The 6,402-nt window shown below is 25.9% G+C and overlaps 1 pseudogene; it reads left to right on the plus strand.

The window, feature by feature from the left end:
- The first annotated feature begins 2,194 nt into the window (after positions 1-2,194).
- Positions 2,195-5,352, plus strand: LOC124943681 (annotated as a pseudogene).
- The last annotated feature ends 1,050 nt before the right edge of the window (positions 5,353-6,402 follow it).

Genomic DNA, 6,402 nt, shown 5'->3' on the forward strand with positions numbered 1-6,402 from the left:
AACTTATATTGTTAATTAAAAAATTGAACTTATATTGTTAAGAATATTTCGCGTTCAACAAATTTAGTGTTGAAGTTAAAATATAAAGTCTTATTAGCATAGTTTGTTAAAAAATTGTACTTGTTTTTGTTAGGTTGCAAGTTCGAAACATATATATAGTGTTTTTAATTTTATTTTAACCATTTTAATTTTATGGGTAGATCAACCCATAATCCGACCCAAGTATTATTTACTCTCACATATATATCCAAATTAACCACAACTATCTACCTGACAATCCATATATTTTAAAAATTAAGCATTATTATATATATATATATATATATATATATATTGATTAGTTAGTTAAAAAGTTGAACTTATATTTTTAAAAATGTCTCGCGTTAATCAAATTTGGTGTTAAATTTAAAATATAAAATTTTATTAGCATAATTGGTTAAAAAATTGTACTTGTTTAATTATGTTACAAGTTTGAAACATACCTATAATATTTTTTTTAATTTTATTTTATTCTATAAATAACTAAAAATTTAATAGAATTTCTACCTATATGTTTTTATTTACTAATTACATAATAATATAAATATATTTAAAAAATAAACAAAATTTAATAATAATTAAATAAATAAGAATATAAGTTATGTATTTGACGTGGTTTAAATACGGTGAGTTAATCCTAAATTAAAAAAAAAATTATTATATATTATATTAATTTTATATATATTAATAAAAATAAGATAAAAATAAAAGTAGTCAATTTATCTAAAAAAAAGTTTTTTCATCTAATTTATAATATTATATATATATATATATATTTAAATATAAAAAGAAATAAACGTGAACACAAAAAGAATATTATATAAATATAAAAGGTTACTGTGAAAGAAAAAAAAAGTTATTTAGGAGAGAAAATATATATATTATTCTTGTAAAAAAATTATTTATTTAATTTTTATTAATTAAAATAAGGAATATAAGAAATATTAAATATAAAATGGTCAAAATTATGTTTATTTATATATATAATATATATTTTAAAGTATATTTATATTAGAAAAATATATATTGTATGAACGATGAGAGAGAAATTATAAAAGTTTATATATAAATTAATTTTAAAAAGGTAATTTATTTTATATTTATATTTATATTTAAATATAAAGTAATGATAGAAAAAATATAAAAAGTTTATATATAAATTAATTTAAAAAGATAATTTATTTATATTTATATATATATATATTGATGAGAGTGAAAATATATTTATATATATTAATGATGAAAGACAATATATATTTATATTATGAAAATATATAATAAATGTAAATAATGAAAAGAAAATATAAAGGTTTATATATAAATTAATTATGAAAAAATATACCTTTATCATAAGTTGGTTATTTATTGAAAGATATAATATATATAAATAATGAGTAAGAAACTATAAAAGTTTATATATAAATTAATTAAGAGTGAGAATTTACCTTATAATATATGTAATTTTTATTTTTAGAAAACTATATCAGTTTAGTAAAATTATATATATATATATATATATATATATATGTTTTATTTTATATTAACTTGAAAAATAATTCTATTTATGTTATTGGATGGTATTTCACTCATTTAATGGAGATTCCAGCTAGCAATGCAAACTAGGACAACAATATTGATAATTAAGGAACTTTAATTCTTGATTTCTTTAACTTAAAAGAATAGATAATTTACCTTATTTTACACTACGTACTCTTTATAGAAAAGTATGTATTAATTTATAAAATCTCTTATTTATATAGATTAAGTTGGAAAATTATTGAATTTATTAGATGATCTTTCACTCATTAGTCAAGATACACGCAATTCAAACTAGTTCAACAATATTGGTAATTAAGGAACTTTAGTTTCTTAATTTCCTTTAAGCAAAAAAAAAAACTCAACAATTTTAAATATATTTATATATATATATTGGAATAATATAACTCTTTTTAGTTGGTACCAAACACAAATAGATCTCTTAAATTCATCACAAATCAGTGTTTCTCTTCCACCACATCCCTTTATAATTATCAGAGCCATAACTTTGAAACATACATTTCTAACAATGTTTGTTCAAGTTGGATTAATTCTTTCCAGCCTCCTTCTTTCCTTTCCAATCTCCATTCAACCATTCCATGTTCTTCATAATGCTCCAATGAATGGAATGAACATTCCATATAGTGAGGTTCATCTTCCTTTAGAGACTCCTAGTGAGTCAGATGAAACAAAACGGGCCACTTCTCGCGCTTCGACTAATGGAACAAAATGGGCTGTTCTTGTTGCTGGCTCCAATGGTTATGAAAATTACAGGCATCAGGTGATTAATGTAGTTATTATATTCAATTATGGTTCTTTTCATGACCATTTTTAAGGTATTTATAATGATATATTGACATGTTTTATAGTCTGATGTGTGCCATGCCTACCAACTACTAAAAAAAGCTGGATTAAATGATGAAAATATCATAGTATTCATGTATGATGATATCGCGTTTGATGTAAACAATCCTCAACCTGGCATCATCATTAATCGCCCTCAAGGCCCCGAATGTTTACAAAGGAGTACCTAAGGTTTGATTCAATTTCATTACACAAGTTTATTCATTACTTTTATACAAATTTAATATGTTTTTTGATTAGGATTATACTGGAAATCAAGTTACTAAGGAGAATTTGTATGCTGTTCTACTTGGAAACAAAAGTGCTGTCAAAGGAGGAAGTGGCAAGGTCTTGAAGAGCGGCTCAAACGATCATGTATTCATATATTACAGCGATCATGGAAGCCCTGGCGTTGTCGGTTAGTCACTAATTCAGTATCCTTTAGCAAAGAAAATAAAAGAAGAGAGACCAATAACTTATTAATGAATAGGGATGCCCAACGGTGACTTTGTTTTCGCCAATGACCTGAATCAGGTCTTGAAGAAAATGCATGCCGCCAAATCTTACAAAACCTTGGTAACTAGATTATACAAATAAAATTTATTTATTTAGAATTATTCTTGTTAAAAATTGGTACATACATAGGTGTTTTATCTAGAGGCGTGTGAAGGAGGAAGTATGTTCGACGGATTGTTGCCTGAAGGACTGAACATATATACAACCACGGCGACTAACACATATCAAGATAGTTATTCATATTACTGTCCTGATGACAACTCTAACAGTCTTCATGATTATACAACTTGTTTAGGAGACTTATACAGCATTTCATGGATGGAAGACAGGTACAAACAGTGGCGGAGCCAGGATGAAAAATTACCTGGGGCTGACTCCAACTTGAATCTCATATTTAACTTTCTATGTTCCACTTTATTTTTCAATAAAATTTCCACGATTATTAGAGGATGGAAACTCGTCATGCCCTCTCAATGCACACGCTTGCAAAGTGAGCCACCGAGTGTTTTCAATAGTTGCTGTAAGCCGTAATTTGTTATTTTGTTTTTCATCTGAAGACTGTGCATTTAGTACTTTGTCAATATGACAAGGATATTCATTAGATTATCAAGATATTCAACTGCCCTATTATGTGGTGAAATATTATATCCTATATGCATAACAAAAGAACATTTATCCTCATCATTAACTCACTTTCAATATTTGAATCCATCTATTGTAAATGTAGGTTTTTGGGGTTGCTTATGTTAAAACAAGAAACATGGGAAACAAAAAGCAGCATCTTTCAAAGGAGAGTATTCTAACCAAGTAAATTTCTTAAACCAATGACTTTGAAACCGTCGATTTTGATTTCCAAATTTGGTCGGCGGGTACTCATCCTTAATAGGTTGATATGACCCCATCTTGATATAAGCTCGTCTAATTTCATCCCTTTGATTAAAAGGATATTTCAATATCGGAATACGTAATGTTGGATCAAGTTTAAGAGAACTTACATCAACATCAATTCTAGGAGATTTGTTAAGTTCTTGAGTAAGGATATCAAATTCTTTATTTTAACTTGTTTATTAATATTAATTTATATTTTCTTATAAATTTTTGAAATAGTTTAAAATTAAGAAAAATAAAACACTATTATTATTATTTTAATTTTATATTTTACCCTTATAAATAATTTGTAATATTAATTATATTGAAATAAATAAAAAATAATGTATAATTATTATATAATTTTGAAATAAATAATATTATTATATGATTTATAAAATTTTATATATAAATATAATAAGTTAAAGGTGAGGCCAGGGTTTGATCACCTGACCTCATACTCACATTTCAATAACATAGCCAACTGGGCTAAGACTCACATGTCAAACAGATATATAAAAAATTTTCTTTTAGCATTTTCATTTAGGTGGGGCTGGAGCCCACCCTAGCCCATGGGTGGCTCCGCCCCTGCGTACAAATGATCTTACTTCAATTTTCTATTCTTAATTTCAACAAATAACACATTGAGAACATAAGGTTTTTCCATTTACACTTTTTTCTTCATTTTCTAGTGACAATCATGATTTGCGCATTCGAACTTTGAAGCAACAATATGAAGCGGTAATTTGGATAATAAATTAGAAAATTCTTAATTAATTATTAGTTATTGTTTAAGAATTTGAATAATGATGATAGGTTAAGGAGAGAACATTGAGTAAGGGTGGTGAGCCAGGTTCCCATGTTATGCAATATGGGAAATTGAAGATTAATATGGATACCCTCTCTACTTACATGGGATCAAAACCATTTAATCACTCTTACACAACCGTCAATTATTCTTCATCACCCTTGTCTCCATCCATCTCTATGAATTTCAGAAATGTCAACCAACGTGATGCAGACCTCATGCATTTTATATACAAGGTTCTTCTTCTTCTTATTCTTTTTCGGTGTACTTGTTTATTTTTTACTCTTTTTTAACTCAATAGATCTTTGTCCAGCTCCGCAACTCGCCAAGAGGGTCTTCCAAGTGGGTTGATGCTAAAAATAGATTGTCTACAGAAATGAAGCAAAGAAAGTATGTGGATAAAGTCATGTCAAACATTGTTCAACAATTGTTTGATGCTGACAAGATGAAGACTATACTTGAAAGCACCAGACCGCAAGGCCAGGCGCTTGTAGACGACTGGAACTGCTTTAAGGCATCGGTAAGCATTACTAGTCTATGTATTTATATAGATATATCATTGTTTTATTTTTACATTTTTGGTTGGTGTATATTAGGTAATTTCTTTTGAAGAAATTTGTGGAGCTCTATCTAACTATGGGAGGAAATATACTCGAACCTTAGCCAACATGTGCAATGCGGGTGCAAGCGTCCCACAAGTGGCTATGTCGGCAGCTAAAGCATGTAGCATGGGTGGTTCTTGAAGAACAAAAGTTTTACAAATAAATGTTTTAATATTAATAGAAATTGGTAAAAGAAAAAATGGATGAGTAAAGAAAAATTAAATTGGGTGCTAATGACAATCAAAGTTTATATGGATAATGTTTGAAAATATAAATATTTATTTTGAATTTTCCTTAAGATTCATATGCATTAGTGATTTCGTATTAAAACTCACTTCACGTCAAAAGATGGAATACTAATCAAAATTTGACATAAATCAATAAAAAACATTCTGAGTATGCAACTATTTTGAACGACCAATCCGTGGATCATTTCTAGTTTTTTATCAATAAACACTATCCAGTTGTCATGTTTTTTTATCCACCATCTTAAAAGCTTTGCAAATATGAAAAGAAAAAAATGAAAATCTTCTATCTAAGAGACCAATAATTGTCAAAAATAAAAATATTAAATTCAAACATAAAGATAAAAAAAAAGTTTGATAACAATTATCTAAAGAATTCAAAAAAAAGGAAATCAAGAAAGTATTTATCTCGGGGCAAGTTTTATAATTTCAATCATATCATTAGATGTCACCTAGGATACATTGAATAACTAATTAACCTAATTTAGAAACAACATTTAGATGCATTTGGAATAATTGAGAAATTGTTAAATAAAATTTAGATATTTTTAATATTAAAAGTGTAATTGAAATAGATATAAATATCTTATATTTTAAATTCATTTTCTAAAAAATTATTTATTATTTAATATACCTATACCATAAAAGGAAAATACTTATACTAACATCTCTTTATGATCACTACTCTTTTAAAAAAAGCCTACATTTCATTTTTAATATTCACATGTATGTTATTTTGTAAAATATTTTTAGTGTCATTATCAATAAGATTTATATACATATATTTTCTAAAAAAAATAGTTTATATATACAATTTTGACTAAACATGTTAGACGTAATTTTAAAAATATTTAATCCATAATACATAAAATTTCGAATTGAGTATATTAAATTATAAAATTTCGAGTTGAGTATATTAAATTGTATAAAACTCTAAAAAAAACTA

The sequence above is a fragment of the Impatiens glandulifera genome, chromosome 6, assembly GCF_907164915.1.
Source record: "Impatiens glandulifera chromosome 6, dImpGla2.1, whole genome shotgun sequence".
NCBI classification, from domain to species: domain Eukaryota; kingdom Viridiplantae; phylum Streptophyta; class Magnoliopsida; order Ericales; family Balsaminaceae; genus Impatiens; species Impatiens glandulifera.